The 13,448-nt window shown below is 39.0% G+C and overlaps 1 protein-coding gene across 13 annotated transcripts in view; it reads right to left on the reverse strand.

The window, feature by feature from the left end:
- Positions 1–13,448, reverse strand: part of TRAF3 (TNF receptor associated factor 3) — a 70,026-nt gene that overhangs the window by 44,444 nt on the left and 12,134 nt on the right. For 5 of the 13 annotated variants that reach the window (XM_032111226.1, XM_032111224.1, XM_032111225.1 and 2 more), the window contains exons 4-5: positions 5,086–10,674; positions 4,090–4,233 (exon numbers count right to left, since the gene is read on the reverse strand). The exons of 4 other annotated variants lie outside the window; for them this stretch is intronic. The gene's annotated coding sequence lies outside the window, so the exon portion shown is untranslated. Of the gene's footprint in view, positions 1–4,089; positions 4,234–5,081; positions 10,675–12,197; positions 12,337–13,448 lie in introns of all 13 variants that reach the window. 4 more of the 13 variants (XM_032111220.1, XM_032111219.1, XM_032111216.1 and 1 more) reach the window with 3 other exon arrangements.

The raw sequence follows: 13,448 nt of genomic DNA on the forward strand, positions 1-13,448 counted from the left end.
GGAGAGTGTCACAGACCCTTTATCCAGACTTGTCACAGTATTAATAATCACAACTTCACATTCACTGCTATCTAAAGCATTTCTTACTTTTATTAAGGTGTTCCTGGAAGAAGTTGTTTTCCCAAGCTGAAGATTTAGATCCACAAAACACGCTTCCCAGCAATGTAAGAAAGGCAGGAGCATGTTGCTTCTTCTTGCAGTAAACACAGACTTTAGGAATGTGCTACTGAAAGCCAAGTCCATGTAAGACAAAAATGCCTGCTGGTGTATGACAGTATTCATTATTCTAACTGTAAAGTCTCATTAAAAGACTCTTTCACCTGGAACCTGCACACAATTTCCTAGTTTCTCCCCCAGTTTCTATCTCTTCTTTGTGATTACTTTGCCAGGTAACAAACTATTTTATTATTTTGTCTTGCCAGCCTTAAGTGTTTTATTTGCTGTCTGCAGGTTTACACCAACTGCAGTTCTGGAGGGTTCAGATCAATAGATATCATTGACCTCTTGAGAACAAGCCACCTCTACAGCCCTGGGTCAGACTGGATACTACTAAGGACCAAAAAAACCCAGGTCCCTTTGAAGGTTTCTCTTGTACTGGATTAAGAGAATTAACAAAAGTAGATGAGGATGTTACCTTTCTATAACATACTTAATGTGGAGGTTGTAAGAGTAATTTATAAGATTTTTTACCAAATTTCACATCACTACCCAGAACCAAGCATTCATCACTGTTACCCAGCCAAAAAAACTTAACACAAGCAATAACAACCTTTCAAAGAAACTTCTGATAAAATTGTACGGTGCTGTTGCTGCTTCAGAAACACATTAAAACTGGTGCATTTCACACCATCCACAAGGCCTTAAAGAGATGTGTCTTCAGATTTGGAATATAAAGTTGACAGTTTTAGTTGAAAATTCTTCTTGCATGCTTATCGCCTGAGGGCTTCTCTAGTTAATATTAATGAAATCATGTTCACCTCTACCAAAAAAATACTTAATAAAGCATTTCTGTTTAATGTATTAATGGCAAACAAACATTTAAACATGCATTCTTATTTTTGAAAATTCAAACCTGAAAGCCTCCAGGTGTTACACTAGAAACTAAATGAGAATACCCAGAGATTCCTTGGAGAATTTATGCTCATAAAGACTTATCTGCTTGCATTATAAAGATTCACACAGGCACAGTCTAGATATGCAGCATGCAAAGAATAATTTACAACTGGAGCAAATGCCAGACTTAAAAGTATACACTCACTGATAGAGCAAGGGGCTTAAATCCTAAGGTTAGAGCTTATAGGATGTTGCTCTACTAATGACACTTCAGAGGAAAGTGCTGATTCCCCACTTTTTGCAAATAACTTGTATCTAGGCAATGAAGCTTCCAATATTACAGCAGTGGTTTGGATATTTTTCCCCACCAATTCACAGAATTGCTACATGATTTTAGCACTTTGTTTCTCCCTAAACTGTAAAATAAGCAGAACATTGCTTACCTTTTATAGCATCCCTGGCCTGAAGTATTCTACATTAGTAGGAAGTATTATTTTTAGACTCTTCTAGCAAAATTTGTCACCACTCTAAACCCTCCTAGAAGCCTGGATAAAAAGAAATCACTTGCCCACACTTCTTAAGTGTCATAAGAGACTCTTTTTTTTCCCGTGATACTTTCCAACTAAACTTTACACCAATGTTTTTCTATCTTAGGAAGCAATTTCAGGATCTGAAAAGACTAGGTGTAACATTAAAGACAAATCTACATCTCTGTATATAAGGAGAACTACCACCTTAACATTATAAATGCTTCTATGAAGAATCCTTTCTGCAGCCTGCTTCACATTGTTTTGGAAGTTCTTTTATGACTGCCTTTAGAAGATCCCAATGGAGTGTCAAATTTAATTCAATTCAGAACATATATAAAAGCACTTCCTACAATACAGCATAAAGTCACAAAATACAATAAAAATATTGTAATGCGGATCCATCAAGACAGGCACAAAACAGCTCCTGGGATTCTTTTCCATCATTATACAGCATCTACAATACACTAGTGGGTAGGCAAGAGGAAAAAAAAGGGGGCAAAAAAGGTAACTCCAAAGCATCTGCTAAGCATGATTCCTGCTTCCTCTATGTATCTGCTAAATTTACAAGCAATTATTTTGAGGCCAAGAGCAGCAAATTCTTAGTGTTATCTCAGAATAGTGAGTTCTACGGGTTACAAAGTGCCATGGTGTCAAAAAGTGGGTTTTCTTTGTTTTGGGGCTTTTAAAAATAATTTTCCAATTTTCAAGACACTTATTCAGGAGAAAAAAAGAAATCATTAAACTAGGTATATGTTTATACCTGCATACTCACAACTGCATTTTTATCTATATAGTTTTAGTACTTTGCTAATTTATCCTCCTGGGTATTGACTGCACCAGAGTTGTACTTATTTGCTGACAGCTGCGCTGGTGATAGCTGTGATTAGTTACAGTGAAGGCTATTCCATTTTGGAACAAGGATAGGTTTGTTATCAATCCAAACAGCCTCTGAGTCTCAGTGAAAAAAGGGACTTCATCAGTGCACTTACACAAGAGAGAGAGCCGACAACAGCTGTAATTAATGCAAATCCACAGTATCTTAAGTTCAGCTGAGAGAGGACAATCCTAACTTTTTCTCACTTCCCACAAAAAAATTTTATCTCTTTAGTGATATGTCATCACCCAGTTTTTTAAAACCATCCCCAGACAATTTTTTTTAAAAAGTGGCCTAAGCTGAATGTAATAGGCACATAAGAGATCGTCTCTATTAGTACAAACTTTTTGTACTCATATACTATCCTTAATATAGCCCCCTTTTTTCTCTCATCTGCTCAGTTTTGACCAGTAATTTCAATCAAGCCCTCCACTACCACAATCAAGTTTTACTTTGATGCACAATGCAAAAATCAACAACACAGATGCCAGGAGTATATATTGTAAAAATCTATCTTTCATGATACCAGTGGTGCAATGCTGAATTGCTGGAAGGACTGCACATGAAAATGCAGACCAAGGTCATCAAAATAAATGCTCATTCTCACAAAAGGTTGTTTTACATTTTTGACGTAAGGAGGAAATATTATGTGCATGACTGGAACTAAAACCAAAGGAAAACAGATTTCTAAGCACCTACTTCAAGGCAGTAATAAGACTGCTCAGGTAAAACGTTCTCTTCTACCCAAATATTAGGAGAAGACAATAAAAAAGAAAAAAAAAATCACAATATCCTTAATAAATGTAGAAGCAATTTGTCTCCTAACCAGCAGCTAGCAAGCTTATGAAGTTTGGATCGAGTAGAGCCCAGTTCAGCCATGCACTCAAACACAAGGCAAAAGAAACCTTTGAGAGAAAGTATATCAAACTGTAATTCCAAATAAATCTCCTTCAGAGTTTATCCAATGCTATCAATTTTCATGCTTGACAAATGTGAGAATTTTCCCAGCAGCCAAAAAAATCCTTACCTTAAAAAGAAAAGTAAGAATTTTACCATGTCAGAGCCACAGAAAGCAGTGGCAGTGCCACCAAAGAACATGCCATATATGTGAATACAGTTTCAGGCAACAAACAAGTCAAGTTACAAGCATAAGAAGTTTAAAGATGAATGTCCAAACTCACAGTAACACGATTCCATGAAATGTATGTATTTTATTAGGATCTAACCTTTAGAAAAGGTTCACCTTAAGAACAGGCGACAGGACCCTTTCCCATTTAAATACCTCTTCAATATCAGACCTGCTGCCTGAATGGCATAAAGGTTTAAACCCTTTACAGTTCTTGCCCAACCTTTGTTCTTACTCACTGCTTTTCCTAACCTCTTCACTAATTACTTGCTAACAGGTAAACTCTGCATCAGTCTGGAAACTTTATGTTCCTTCCCACATAACAATTCTCTTTCACAGACAACTGAAGAGACTATAATATTAAAAAGGGAATTGTTAGCTTAAAAAAAAGCTCTTGATTTCCAAAGTCCATGCAACAGCTTTCTTGATCAAATCTGTATACGTCTCTTCTCCCCACACTAACACCCTGCCCTCCCCCAAATTTGGAAGACTCTCTGATTGCTTACATTTCCTTTGTTTTATTTGAATCTCATTTGATCCGCAGCTTGAGAAGAAAGAAGAATAGGCTTTCTCAATGCTCTGATAGGGTTCTCCTTACTCTCGCCAATAAAGCGAGCTTTGCTACAGTTTGTCTGGTTTCTTTCTTTGCCCTGAAGAAAGAAAAAGTTTGAGTTACATCACCTTAATTCAAAAAACCTGTAACAGGCTTCTCAGAATCTATCAAGTTACTTCCTTAGTTTCATTAGACTATCAAACTAATTCTTAATGATGACTTTAAAAAATAACCTAAACATATGATAAATAATGAACACTACACAAAACATATCAACATGAATTTTAAGACATTGTTTTCTTCTCCTCCACTATTGCTCACAAAGGACTCTCGACAAAATAGCATTCAAGGAGGACAAGCATAGTTAAAATCACAGCTAACGTATTTTGCTTTCACACACACAAAAAACTTCTCCACCCAAATATATCGTGTGTCATTACAGACTGTACAAAATCTTCAAAGCAGCACCATTTTCCTGGAAAGTCTGATAAATTCCATTTCAAAACATCAGCCCAGTTCTGGGGAAGTAATTAAGAAACACTCTGCAGAGCGTTTCTTAAAAAAAACCATCCTGTCATGATATTGCAAGAGGTCATTAGAAGCAAGCAACTTCATTTGGGGAAGTTTGTTTGATACTGGAATTTTTACAAGCACAGAGAAAAATAAGAAAATGGTCCAAAAGCATAATTAATACAAATCTTCATCAATCTCTATGTGCATTCCTAACCGTGACAGTGAAGTTCAGATGCAACAAATACTACCACAATGCCCAGGCCACCAGTACACAAAGTCTGAAGCCTTCACAGCCTCTCTCATCTTTACACGTCACGGCCAACTTTTTGTGAGCACACAGCAGTAACCTCACCTGGCCATGTACAACACAGAGCCAAAGCACATTACAGGAATTTCAGCTGCTCAACTCTTGCCAGTGAACTTTGCACCCACCTACCCCAGAGTCCAACAGTGCCCGTGAGCTGTGACCAAGCGGGGCGGCTATTCCGTGGTGCCAGGGCAGCGACGTTCCCGGGTGGCACTGAGCAGACCGGCACCGAGGGCCCAGCTTGGCAGCGTGCTCCCAGCTGTCATCCTGCACACAGTGCTGCGGACATGGATCAGCCTCAGCAGTTACACACAGCTGGCTACAGAAGGGCACACAGTCACAGAAATGCTTACCTGACTCTAAACGCGCTGGGCTTTCACTCCCATTGCCACAGCTCAAGTGTGGGACTTTGTAACATGAGACCAAGATAACATTTAGCCAGTCAGGAGGAATGCCACAAATTTCCATAGCTATAAAACAGGGGTTGTTGTGGCTGATTTTTTTTGATCTTAGTCACGTGCTACAATTCACCTTTGGTCCTCAGGAAGTGGAAAGGAAAGGCTACTGCTACCAACAAAGTAGCAGCAATGCTACTTTGGACCATAATCATAACAAGTAATATGCTAATGAGTGGTTGCAGATTCTGACAAAATACACACAGGCCAAGGAAAGCCCAATCTGGCTCATTCTAGAAACACAGTACCTGGAAAAGTAGCCCAGCACTGAGATTTATAGAAAACTCCAGGAATACATGCTTACTCATACAAAAAGGAAATCTGCAACTGTACACTTTCCCCACCAAAACAGTATATTAATTACAAGTCAGCCCATGATACTAGAGATATGCTGAAAGTAGTACAAATTTCTGTACTAAACATTTACATATTAACACAGCAAAAAACTGAAGTTCTAAAACTCTTAGCACCCATCCTGAGCTCAGACACCGATTGTATCAATGACCCTGGGCCACTGTTCCTTCGTATACTTAGGTATAAATCCGAATTTAGTGCAGGGAGTTTTGCACTTTCAGCCTCTCCCTCCCCTCCCAAGACACAAAGAATTACGGCGCCTCCAAAGTTTCATTCTTACTGAACAAGTGCACTCCACAGCTGAACAGCAGCACTATGACAGTGCTATGCCCTTAAAAATCTGGCATGAAAAAAAAAATCCAAAAATATTGGTAAGACATAGAAAGGACTGGGGATTTAGCTCTTAAGATTAACATAAAAAGAGGAACATTCTCAGAACGCTGTTCTTGAAAATAATTCCGTATCATATTGCAAAACCAAAGTGAAAACTGACTACAAAAAAACATCTTTTAATACTAATGAAGTACACATAACTGTTTCTCAACTTGAATATACTAGATAATTCAGGGAAATTATTACAAAGAATTTCAATGAATTACAAGCAATAAAAAAGGCAATCAAAACTTTTACTTTCCAACAAGCACAGTTATTGTTGCATGCTACAACATACAGAAATTACTTCCATTATCATTTATATGTTAGGCAACAAAAAGTACCTTACCTTATTCTCCACACTCTGAGCACACAGGATTAAAAACAAAGTATTGGGCAGAAACTGCAGGTGTTTTGTACCAAGAAAAAAACCCAAACCACTGCATCAATAAGCTTAGTGGCTGTCCAGCATGCCATGCACACTCTAGGGACATTTAATGAAAACTTATCCACATCCCTTTTTTTTTTTGCAAGCTTCCAGACTCCCGAATTGGAAACCCAAAGGCAGCCGTTCATTACCTCCTTCAAAATGCAGATCTCAGCAACACCACACTGCAAGAGAAGCCACCACAGCTTAATTTTCCCTCCTAGTAATTCCCTCCCTGCCAACTACTGCACTGCAGTCTTTCTGAGGGCTGTGCAAAATGCAATCAGGGGAGGGCTGAAAGAGCCCGGCAAAGAAACACAGCTGCAAGAAAGTTCCTTCGAATCATCTCATGTCCCCCTAGTTGGGGGCTGAAAGGGATAAACTGCAGAGTTTGGTGGGATCTCTTAGGATTCTCTCTGCTGCTCCTCCTCTCATGTTCCTGCCTACCTTTTACTTCATTTTTCACAGGATAATCTGGGGAGAGTAATTTGTAGCAAAACTATAGGGAATGAGGGGAAAATAATAAACAGTTTTGTTACAATAAAGCTACCTTTTATTCTCATAACCATAATATTTTAAGAGATTAAAACCAAAAAGTCTTCTAATGTTTAGGATGTTTTGGTGTTTTCTCGGTTCAGGGAAGGGGAGATACTGGTGGATTTTTTTTGCTTTTGTTGCTTAAATTGGGGAGTTTAGTCAATTAACTACTTAGCACTTGGATGCATTCCCTATACAATTAAAACTGCCATGATTACACAACAGCAGCATTTCTGAGACAAGTGCCCAGCAGGGGCATTTGTAATTATTCCCCAAGTGTTCCACAACAGCAGCAAAAGAATACATCCAAATATTAAAGAAGCTTTCACAGAAGGGGTGGGGCTGGAAGGGACATCTGGAGACCATCCAGCCCAGCCCCTCTGTCCAGGCAGGGTCAAGCAGAGCTGCCAAGCACAGCCACCCATCGGGTTTTGAGTATTTGCAGAGAGTGACTCTACCACCACTCCTGGGCAGCCTGTTGCAGTGTTTGAGCACACCCCCAGTCAAAACCTTTTCTTGTATTCAGACGGAATTTTATCTTTTTTTCTCTTAAATTATGCCCACTGCCTCTCTGGACACTAGAAGTCTGATTTATAATTTGAGTTACCTCCATTCCCCTCCACTCTCCACAGCTGCACTTAAGAGCAAAGGAAGCAACCATGAGCCCTCAGTGTCAATCAGCCAGTTGTTGGCTCATTTGAAACAATAGGCTCATCACTGCTTTCCACCCCTCCTTCCCTCTGCATCCTGCAGAGCCAGGCTCAAGGCCAGATCTTTTAGCTCATCACAGCTGCCTACCATCAGCAATCTATTATTCCTGGAGATCCAGGTCTTCCTTAGGGGAGCATCCTGCCCAGTCTCCTCTGGTTCAGCCTCACTGGAACATTAGGCAGGGCTGATCTCATGCTGGCAATGACATGGAAAGCTCAGAAACCTCCACAGCCCTTCAGCACACGCCCCCAGCTTCTGCAGCCCCCAGGAGAGGGGCAGCAGCCAGCAATCAGAGCATGTTATATGGGGATAAGCAGAAAGGAAATGGGAGAGTTAAGACGTAGATGCGTCCTTTGGGGGTTTGGCTCAAAGCAGTGCAAAGGCTGGCTGGTTTTAGGGGCATGTTTCAAAGTTTTCCTCTCCTTTAAAAGGCCAATATAATGGGCAACAAAGGTACAGACTCAGGTACAATGAACACAACTACTACCCACCCCCCCACCAACAGATGGGAGGAAGATTAATTTCTCAAAGCTGTGCACAAGTCCTTTGCTTACTCCTTGCAGGGGCTCCTGAATTCCCATGCACTAAAACAGTGATTTTACTATTTTTCTTCTAACATGGCTTAGTTAACTTTGCAGTTTCTGTAGTGGACAATATATACCCAGTTTAGGCTCCCAAACAAAGTTTTAGTTAGTTTTATTTTAAACTTTTATCTCTTGAAAATAATTTACCACTAAAGGTCATCTTCAGCTTCAAATCCCTTCCTTGGTTTGCAGACCACATGACATACAACATTTTAAAAACATGATCACAAATTTGAAAAGGGGAGAGAGAGGCCTGTTGGCTTTTAAACAGAAAAAAAGATCAGAAAAGCTATCAAAGACTTTCTGCGTGTCTTAGAGCACTTCTGTATATTTCTATCCTCCTTTGTTGGGGAACAGATCCCCTTTCTCTAATCTTACCTGGACACCTACCAAGTTCCCATCTCTTCATATGTATTACCTTGTATAATAGGACTCCAGTCTTAAGCTGGGAACTGTCAAAAATGCAAAAATAACTAGAAATAAGGAACAATAAAACAATTACAGCTTGGCAAAGTTGTGGAGAAGAAGGACCAAAAATATCCCTTTCCCCTAAAAACCTAATATACATAGTAAAATAAGGTCTTTAATTATTTTTTTTGTTTCTGCAGTTAGTCTAAGACTAGCACCTTAACACTTCTTAACCTTAACACCCTCAGGACAGCGAAAATTACTTCAGGACAGCCATGTGTAGCCTAGTTGCTTTCTGGCAGGCATTTACTCACCAGCACAGAGGCACACAGCATTTCTTAGGAAAACACCACCAAACACCTAGCACCAACTTAGAAGACATGGCCAAGGAAAAAAAACCATCTTACAGAAAGATAGCAAGTCTGCTTCATAAATTATTCATGGTCCTGTGTGGGAGGGTAAAAGAGAAAGAGAAAAGGCCAAGAGAGTGTCCAATTATTCCGGCACACTACTTCCTTTTCCTGCACCCTTCAGATGTTGCTTCTAGATCACAACCTAAAAAGGACTTGTTATACTGTTATGTGAACCTACAAAAATAACTTATTGTGACAAGAACATGAACTTCTGTATATAAACAGCATCATTAATTCACATAATTTATTACCGACATGAAGTTCTTGGTCACAGTGCTTAACATACGGTCTAGTAATAGTGTAGCAAAAAAGCTTAATTTTTATCCCTTTCCACAGAGAATTCTGAAAGAGCCTCTCTACCTTCCAGCTTTATAAAGCTGTACCTATTCGGAGGAAAAAGCCACAGAATAGTCCCAGAGCATCACCTGCTGCTCCTCTCCAAAGACACAACCCCCATCACTCACCTGAAGGACTGATGAATTTCCTATGTTCATGTCAAGAAGTTGAAAGGAGCACGTTTCACTTCTTTTATCCGTTCCTAATTTAAAGCTTAAACTGAAGGCAAACAGGACTAACTTTTTTTTAAGGAGCATAATTTCTTTTTAAACTCCAGAAAAAGTAGAGTGAAACAAGGAAGGAAAGCACAACCCCAAACACATTTAAGGTACTGTTCTAAAGGATTAAGGACACTTCCTCCTCTTGCAACTAAGGTTAAATGCAGTTTTCCAAATTAGGCTGTGGCTGACTGAGGAAGCTGGTTACCACCTATGAGTTCTAATCATATTTTTAATCTATTTGAAATCAAACATCTGAGGGAAATATTTTTTTGTGAAATAGAGATAATAATTTGCTTACCTTCCTTGCAAATACAACTGATGAAACAAAAAACCAAGCCTCCATATACTATCATGCAACTTAAGTCCATCAGGCAGAATGCAGAACTTGCCAGATAGTCCATTCTGATTGTGTGCAAGACACACGAGATAGAACAATGCTACAAGAGGGTTTTTATTCATAGAAATGAGAATGAAACTTGTTTTAACTTTTGAGGTATCACCCTCATTCATAACTAAACCGAGCCCAGGCACTGAAGATGATTTGTTAAATTAATACCATCAACTTAAAGATGTGAAAACACAAAGGAGAGCAAGGTACTTCACAGTGTCATGCAATGATACTAATACTAAAAAAAAAAAAAAAAAAAAAAAAAGGCCAAAAATCTCCACCAAGAAAAAAACCCCAACTCACACAACTGTCATGAGGTTTCTCAACGTACACATTAAAAGTATACACAGCAGAAGGATTGTTCCTACGTACCTGTTTACATGAAAAAAATTCACAACACAAACCCCAGTGACACACAAGACTGCAGTCTGTGCTTCCAACAGATTAATATATTGTTTCCCACTGCTGAGAGCTGGTCTTGATTCAGTTAAAGCCTAAGCACTTAGGCTTTCCTGCCGGGAAACAAACAAGTCAAGTCGGTTTCAAGCATCTCCTATTAATATACAGAAACAGTTCTCATAAGACTGAAGGCAGAAAAGAGAAATAGTAGGTAAAGGCTGCACCAAACCCTTACAAACTATAGCAAATCAAAAAGCTGCACTGAGACTTACTAGTTCACTAGAAAACTCATTGCAAAAGTCTGTGTACTTCATGGAGGAAGTCACCACCACCATCACTTAGTGAGTCAAGCATATCTACAAGAATGTTTTACATAATGGGAAAATTTTTATTGGCCAGAGATTCACAGTGTTCTTAAATTTCCAGAAACTGCAGATGTAAAGATACTTCTGTTAACCCAAACCAAAACCAAGAAAAGAAACTATCTGAGACGCACGCTCCATTTCACAACACGGCTCTAATTTTACTGGCTACTGTTCTTCAACCTACTCAGCACAGGAAAGACTTACACTCTGGTATTAAAGGATGGAAATGTGAACACTGGAAACAGAGGTAGCTTTTAGACTACCACCAAACGGTATTAAAACATAAAATTTTGGTTAGCACATTGTTGCCATTTCTGAGCTGTGACACTAAGAACTGAAGTAGTTAAAGGAAGCAGTTTTATTCTTGTAGAGAATTAGTGAGCCAGTCAGAATGTATTTACAAGAAAGCATGATCCCATCTTAGCTCTTCCATTTCCACTTTACTTTTAAAAGCTAGTAAGAGAGCCAAGAATCATTAGTCAGTAATGAACTGAACAGTATTCCTTCCTCCTTTTAACAAGGAAAATATTCTGCAATACAACTACAATATAAAATCCAGTTTACTCCAACACAGTAAAGTAGCTTGAATGAAGGAATCTTTCCTCAGTTTTCAGAGGACTGATAACAGTTTAAGGATTGTATTTAAAAACCAAAGAGTAAGTTTAAAACATTGCACAGGTTATATTATTCCTCTTAATCTGCTAAAAATTACCAATTTAAAAATGCAGATGATATTTTAGTTGCTGCTTTTAAAATATTTGTAATGATACTTAAGAGTAAGCCTTTTCATCACACAACTTTCTGAAAGTTGGAAATTCAATAAATATTTTCAATTAGTGTCATGGATCACAAATGCACAAGTATCAGGATTAGAGTACTAAAAGACACTTTAAATTATGAAGCTGATCATAAACTAAAGCCTACTATGTGAAGTGTCAAAAGCACAGAGACCACATTTGTTTTAGTACTGAAGTAGTATAATTTTATTACCATGATAGTACAATACAACTTTTCTAGAAGGCCACAAAGCATTCAGGGGGACATGCATGATCAGAAGCTTAAATTCAGACAGTTAAGTTCATATTTAGCCAACCCTTAGTGCTGGTGCTCCATAACACAATATATGAACAACTGTTTCTGTAGTCCTTATTAACTGCTTTTGGTGATGCAACTCCTTTCTAAAGCATTCTGTCCTACTGAAACATTCTCATTTCCCACGAATGCCATCGACATCCCATCTCACTTTTCTTCTCATAGACAATTTACTTTACCTATGTATTTGCCAGCAAAAGCCACGTTGATGGTAACAGAAGAATGAATGAGAAAGGTCTTCTGACTCAAGTAACTACATGCTTCTTTTAAACTGAAACCTAGCGATGGGGGCTGCCTCCACTGCACAACAGAAGCAACCTGTAATTATGGAAAAAGAGAAAAAAGCACATGCAGAATAGAAAACAAAAAGCATGTTTCTTTCTGTCACTTGCCAATGCACTCATTCCTCTGCAGGCCTAAATTCTATGCCTGGAACATACAGACCAAGACCAGCAATGCAGCTGCAGTACTCAAGTAAAAAGCAACATTTTTATGTCGAAATTACCAACGCAATCTCTTGGGTCCTCAGCACAGTTCCCAAGGTGTCCATCAATTCACGTGGAAAACAAACAGCACCACAGCTCTGTTTCCTTGGGACAGCTGAACACTGCTTCTCACCTTCAGCTAGACTCTTCTGGTCAGTCTTGACAGCGCTGTACTTACACAGACTTCACCCATGTTTATCCACATATGGATATAAGCCTTCACCCTCCATGAACTGGCAGGCTTCACTCCCCATTTGCCTTACCAAAAAACTACAACAGAAAAATACTGGCTTTGTGGTCTGCCTTAGGTCTTCCACTCAAATCTCAAGAGCAAGCACAGCTCTTCCTACAATGTTAAACATCTGGAAATCATGCTGGAGCAAGCTTAATCTGCTACTTTGCAAGATGGCCCTACAGAGCTCAGAACCCTTGGAGCTACTCTCGTAAGCTAAGGTCACACCATAAAACCCATTGCCTCGATTCAGATAGGAACATAACAGCAGAGAAGCTTCAGTAATTCTTTTCTAATGCTGTATCTCCACATGGTACAGGGAAGAATCTCAGTACAGTAATCTAAAACACAAAACTCACATTGCAAATTAGAAAAAAACCTCCAAACAAAACAAAACAATCACACAAGAAATAAAATACTAATAAAAAACCTAGACCAGAGATAAAGGATGAATTAGAAAAAGAAATCCTTGCAGCAGCGAACAGCCATGTTCCAGCCTATAGTCCAGCCCCTGATCTAGGCCTCTGGTGAATGAGAAAAAGGAGAAGATGAAAGCAGGCAGAACACCACTCCACACATGAAAGACTCCTATTACTGTAATGGAGACTTGTGTCTTTCTACAGTGCTCTGCCTGCAAAGTCCCCTGTATCAAATATTGGCTTCCCAGACTTCACACCTCCAGTCCAACTATCCACGAGTCTGAGTACACATTG

Source organism: Corvus moneduloides, chromosome 6 (assembly GCF_009650955.1).
Source record: "Corvus moneduloides isolate bCorMon1 chromosome 6, bCorMon1.pri, whole genome shotgun sequence".
NCBI classification, from domain to species: Eukaryota; Metazoa; Chordata; class Aves; order Passeriformes; family Corvidae; genus Corvus; species Corvus moneduloides.